Here is a 6,935-nt window from a genome sequence, read left to right as displayed (position 1 = left end):
CGGGAACGGCCGCGCGGAAATGTCCCTCGCGCCAAATCTCGCTGCGGATAGGGGGCGAGCTCGGGTCGGCCTTCCACCCGTGAATCTAAAGGTTGAGGGCGAATTTTTGCCGCGCCCCGCAAAAAAATTTACGGGCCAGGCTCGTTTGCGGGGTCTGGTTGGGCAGAATTTTCTGCGCCAACCCGCATTTTGACAGTTATTTTGCGGGGGTCGCGACTTTATATGCTCTAAACCACAGTAGTACAGGTGTTCGGATGTGCTCTCTAGCAGCGTCTTGGCGGATCGCTGCTACTTCGACGTGGCCAAGTTTTGTCTCACTGTCGAGTGCAAGTTTGGACCAAACTTGGCAGCCACATGTGTATACATGCCATTGTCACGTATATCATGATAGGGGTTTTTAAAGACTAGTATAATGCCCATGCGTCGTCAGGGGAGGACATAAAATAAATGATGATTTACTGATCAAATCATGGCAGTACTCAATGTTTGATGTGCTTACTTTGGAGTACGAGATATTCCTATTCAACTGGTTGTAGCGAATGCATTATTTATTGAACTGTGTCATTGAAACGTTAAAAATTAATATTTTTGTATGACAACTTTCAAAAACTTAAATTACATCTAAAACTTTAGTGACAATTTATTTTCTTGTATAAGTCCGGTCCAGGTACATCAAAACACGTGCGTGACGCCGGAAAGAAAAAAATAATCACTTGGTTTGACGCTTTATTTGAAACAAAACAATCAGACATTAAACAATGCCAATAAGAAATACCCCCTCCTTCCCAAAATGTATAGTATTCTCTCGTTCCCAAAACGTAGGACCCACTTGACTTTTTATTTTCCTTACCGCACAACTTTGACTTTTATTTTCACTGAGTGTATGGCTAGAAAATTAGTATAAACACATACGAAATCAAATTGTTTTGCCAGACAAATACTACCATACCGTGTATGTCATGGAATCCTGTACAGGGACCTGCTTGGTCTAGCTTTGTGCGGCAGAATTGACAAATTTAACCTCAAAGCGAAAGTATTTCACAAACTAAACTGTTTTTGAAAATATTTCACACCGCTGACCTTTTTGTGCAGCTCCCAACACTAAGGCGCTGCACTCTACTGTGCAACTCCTTACAATTAGGCGCTGCACAGTGTAGTGCAACTCCTTACAGCTAGGCGCTGCACAGTGTGGCGCCTGTGTGTTAGGCGCTGCATCGTAAGAGTGTAGCGCCTTGCTGTTGGGCGCTGCACATTAGAGGTCAGCTGGATGAAATACTTTCAAACATAGTTTAGTTTGTGGAATAGTTTCGTCCTGACGTCAAATTTATGTTGTTTGCCGCTTTGTGCAGATCGATGGAATCATGTACTCCAGCCTCGGGTAGCATGTGCCAGGCCCACGCAGATGAGCATACGGCCTAGACTCACATGGGTGACCACGGGCACCCCAGTGGTCTTTCAGAAGCCCTCCACCACCGTACCTTTGGTAGGCTTCGGTCACCGTCATTGATGTGTAGTCCGCTAAGAGCATCTTCAGCCGCGCTCCCAACAAGCCCTCTCAAGGCGAACTTTTAGCGTCGATGATCGAAAATCGGTCCAGTTGCGTCCTTAGGACCTTCTTTAGCACCAGTTTGGCCAAATACAGACGGTGATCCCGCCCTGAACCCAAGCGCCCGGGTGTCGCTTGGGGGCATCGGCAGAAGCGAAAAGGGGCGTGGGGCCGCTCTATCTGCGAAAGGGGGTGCTTTTCCCGCCGTTTCCTCCCGCTCCCCCCATCCTCCCTCGGCTTCCCTCTCATTCTCCATTCCTCCCGTCAAACTTCGCCTCCTCCCTTCCAAGCCGCCCGCCATGCCGCCGAAGAAGTACGTGACCCCCCGCGCCGCGACGGATCCCACAGCCGCCGTCGTCGCCCAGCCGAAGCAGAGGAAGCGGAGGGCGCCGCCGTCCAAGCCCCCGGGCATGATCAACTCCGACTGGAAGGCGGAAGTGCAGCGCCGGGAGGCCGTCACCGCCGATAGGCACAACAGGTCAAAGAAGGCCAGGGAGAGGGCGGCGCACACGGCGGCGCGGAGCAGGCGGAGCGCGCGGAGCAGACCAAGGCGGCTCGCGCGGCGATGATGAATCCACCCGACGGCCATGACCCGCACGCGGCCTGGAGCCAGCAAAGCGTCGGATCTCCGGCCGGCTTCTCATCGTCGCCACATCCATGGAGCATGCCGTCGTCGGGCTATGCCGATGGTGACGTCCACGGCGGTTTCAACCCAAAAATCACCTTTCCCCATGGGCGGCCGGTACAATGCACGCCCTCGCCCGCGTTCGCCGGCGTGCAGTACCCTCCATACACGTACTCGCCGCCGGACTACGCAACTTCCCCGACGCCACCTCTCCGCCGCGGCCTCTACTTGCAAGCCTCCTCCTCGTCGTATCTTGGCGACGTCGACGCGACGGAGGCCGACATGGAAGACATCATCGCAGCCGGCTCGGCTGCCGCCGCCGCTTTCCCTGAGTTCACTACCCAAGACGACTCGATTGATCTTGGCGACATGGACGCCGAGCTCGACTATGGCGAGGAAGAGGAGGAGGAGGAGGAGGAGGAGGAGGAGGAGGAGGAGGAGGAGCCGACGCCAATGAGGAAAGGCAAGAAGAAGAAGAAGAAGAAGAAGAAGAAGAAGAAGAAGAAGAAGAAGAAGAAGAAGAAGAAGAAGAAGAAGAAGAAGAAAGGGGCGGCCAAGACCGGCTAGCCGCGCATCAAGTGGACGACCAAGGAGCATGAGTGCCTCGCCGAAGCGTGGAAGGTCGTCTGCCTCGACCCGATCACCGGCACGAACAAGAAAATCAACACATTTTGGTACCACATCAAGGCCGAGTTCGACGAGCGCAAGCTCGTCGACGCGTAATTCAAAGGCGTCCACATGTAGCGGGGGTCGAAGGCGATGGCGAAATATTGGGGGCTCATCCAAACGGCGTGCAACAAATGGCATGGGATCGTCGAGGAGGTCGCGGCTCGCCCAGAGAGAGGCACCAGCGTCGAGGATCAGGTACAACACGTCGCCTTCTCACTATTCCTCTCGTCATGCGCGCGCCCATTTGCGCGCCCGCGCTGAATGATGCCCGCTCTTTGGCGCAGCTGCTGCGCATGTTCACCATGTACTGCAATGACAACAGCGACCAAGAGTTCAAGTACCTCCACGTCTTCAAACGGATCGACATGTGCGACAAGTGGGCAGATATTCGGCGCACCCTCGCCAAGGCCAAGGAGACATACAAGCCGGACAAGCCGACACCGGGAGCGGCAGACAGCCGCCCAGATGGCAACAAAGGGGCCAAGAACGCGAAACATGCCGAGTCGGCTGCCGCACACGTGCAAGAGTCCATTGAGCATTGCCTCGCCGACGCCAAGACCAGGGCTGCCGGCGAGAAGAGAAAACTGAGGCGAGGTGGGCTGCTTTGATGACGAATAGCATCGTCAAACTCCACTTGCTCCGGACCAACGTCGCCGCGAAGCTCAAAGCTCAAGACACCAAGAAGAGGAACAACAACCTGGCTTTCTTGATGGGCGGCGCTGATATGCTCCAGAGCGGCGGCGAGAAGCTCAAGGCGTGGTTCCTGGCGGAGCGAGGCCTCATCCTGAACTAGATACCGGCGACTCCAACGCCAACGTCGACGCCGAACCCAGCCCGACTGACGATGCCTCCGCGATGCCCAGCAGCACAGAAGCCACACCGACTAGTCCAGAAGCCGCGCCGACTCCTCACAGCCCGCGCACGCCGACGATGATGCTGGAGGTCGACCTCGACGTTTGATGCATTCCTTTCCCGTCCTTCCTTTTTTTGTGCGCCGAACTACTGCCTATGCTCTCATTTGATCACCGAATTATGGCGCTGAATCACCGAACTATTGCGATTATCGCCAGACTATGGCCTTTTTTGGAACTTGAACAATCAAGTTTGGATATGGGACGCGTGTCTGGGGCCTTGGGGGGCGGCACCTGGGGGCGTGGTTGGGGCCTTAATCGCCTCCGAGGTCTAAAATTTGTTGGGTGGACGCCCGAATATGCGCCGGCCTATGCGCTGGGGGGCGAACGAGTGGAGATGCTCTAACGGCAACTACCAAGCAACAATCGTTGGCTCCGATTAGGGGCGTATAGAGCATGATTGGTTTGATGCCAAAAGTTGGCATGCCAACATTTGGCAAATGCCAAATATTGGCTAGTGACCAGTTTTACTTGCCAACCTCACAAGAAGTTGCCAATTTTTGGCAACTTGTGAAATTGTCAATTGTTGGCTTGCCAACTATTGTCAATGCCAAATGTTTGCATCAAACCAATTAGCCTCATAATTTTCTTTCCGAAAGTACTTCACGGACGCCATAGCTAATCTAAGCGCACACTGCTGTTCAGACTTGCCAATGGATGGTGTGATAAGGCATGTCGTGCAAACTTCGGCCGGCAAACGTCGTCTGTGTAGCAACGCTCTTTCTTTCTTCCAGCGGAAAAAGAAAGGCGATCTCCCATTCAGCCTCCAAGGAGCTTCCGTACGACTTCGGGGATCCACATGTGTGGTGATTTTAGGCAATAGTAGCTTGGTTTTTTGGGTTGTTCGTCATCTTGGTTTCGGCGGTGAGGATAGCGGCGCTAAATAAAGAATCTTCAGATCTATCCCCGACAAGGCGATCTGCATTGGGGTCGAATTTGGAAAGCAGTATGTTGAAGCACAGATGGAATGGCAACGGCGGTATCTTCATGTTGGACTTGTGTCGTCTGGCTCTACCATTGCAATGTCGTTTGCTCCAGTGCTGGAAGACGGCGGCGGGCGTGAGATCCCTTATCTTTCTTCTGTTGACGGAGTTGTAGATTGCCTGCCTATGTTCGTTCAAAAAATTATACCTTGTCACATGTTTAGTACAAGACCTTTATGTATGTGGGTATATATTTTTTCATCGACCCAAAGCATCGTGTATCTCCACCAGTTCTTGATACATAGTGGAGAGTATGTGATAGCTATGGTAAATATATTATACAAAAATATGGCTATGCACTAATTAGGATATAATGCCAATTTTTTTCTTGGATTGAATATAACGTCGATATGTAAACTTGTGACTCAATGTAAATGTTTTAACAAAATTGGAAGGTATCATATACTCATAAAACATACCGACCGTGATGGGGCAAAACAATCATTAATTACTTAACAATTCCAAGAAATACCGATGATCTCAATACCAGGACTTTCTGTCAATCCCCAGTAGTGGGACATGAGTAGTCCAGGATAGCAATATGCGTACCGTCACCAACTGCACCACTAGTGAAAATCAAGGGTTCAAGTGCAGTTCGACAAATTATTGACTAAGAACATTATACTGACATTGTCAAGGTCTCGGTAATATACTTCTTGCTTGTGTTTTGTATTGTCCCCTGGTACTCTAATGTACGAGGCCTCCAGATCCTGCTCTTCGACGCAATGGTCATTAATCAAGAATGCAGATTATCTATCTCCCTTCGTACAGACCAGAAATCTGGAGTTGATGACAAATACTTCTGTACTCTCCATGTCTTATTGACCTTTGTCACATATTTCTAGAACAATAAACCTGACAGCACTAATGTGATATCCAACCACATCATTCATCGGAGGCTGAAGTTCATCATTTAACATAATAACAACCCGAGCTACAGTTGTGGGGGAGGATGTTATATAATACAAAATGGTAAGTTAGATTATTTGGACTTGATGTAACACAATACATTGAATGACCCCATTTATACAAAACTTTTATAATTCGCTATAACTTATTTACGCCATGCTACAATTTTCATGGTCATCTATTTTTATAATATAGTTAATAACATAATGATGTTGCTAATATTAATCATGTACTCTTTGTTATACAAACGAAATGTAGATTAGCAAAAAAAATACACTTCTATGTTACTAAATTTAAGGCGTCATGTGTTAAAAGAAGTGCTAGTTTTTTTTTATGTTTTCATTGCTTATCTTAACAAAATTTGAACACCGAATACTCCTAAATAAAAAAGAAATAAGAAACTGACAAACCACACGGCTCATTGGATTTTTCTTTTGAGAATTGCATCAATTGTATAGACTATATTTATATCCATGTGTGTGAATGTGTGTGTTTGATCATGTATATTTGAATATACTAAAATATCTTGGTATATATCTTTAACGCGCATGTATCACGAATATCTTAAATATCTGTGATTTGCCATGTATGGTTAGATGAGAAAATAGTATATAAACATCCACCGCATAAGAACCATCCCAAGATTCTTTATAGGTTTTTTGGTTTAAATGTTTCTTACAAATTACAATGGATTCAACAATAAGTTGACAACATGGACATGCACTATAGTTTGTATTGAAAATAGCATCGCTATCACTTACATATATAAATATGTCATGCATTTTATTACTTTTACATACATAACATTTCCTATTTCATAGCCTGTGTTAGTATTACCTGTTGTTAAAAAGTGCATGTGCCGTTTTTCCAAATAAAAAGCCATTCATGATATTGAATATGATTATCGAGCTAATGTATAATTGACATCAACTAACACTCTAACTAATTTTGTCCCACCTATGAAATTGGTATGTTCTATGGTGTGAAACTGTTTGTGTACATTGAGCCTTTTTTCCTTTGTAGAAATCCAATAGTCACTTGGTGTATTGGACAACAATATAGTTGCTGCAAGTATACTTTAGTATTTGGGGTCCTCATCCTCTCGTGTCTTAGTACATTCGAACTAGCCATTAGGATACGACGGCACGCAGAGTTGAACTTGCGACCTTATGCACGGAGGCCATTAGTACATTCGAACTAGCCATTAAGATACCAAGGCTTCTTGTATTCATTCATTAGGATACGACCTCATGGCATTCACACCAATGCGGAGCCCTCCAACCCCCCTCCCC

Source organism: Triticum aestivum, chromosome 7B (genome assembly GCF_018294505.1).
Source record: "Triticum aestivum cultivar Chinese Spring chromosome 7B, IWGSC CS RefSeq v2.1, whole genome shotgun sequence".
Taxonomy (NCBI): Eukaryota; Viridiplantae; Streptophyta; class Magnoliopsida; order Poales; family Poaceae; genus Triticum; species Triticum aestivum.
Note: the sequence above shows the minus strand (reverse complement) of the source record.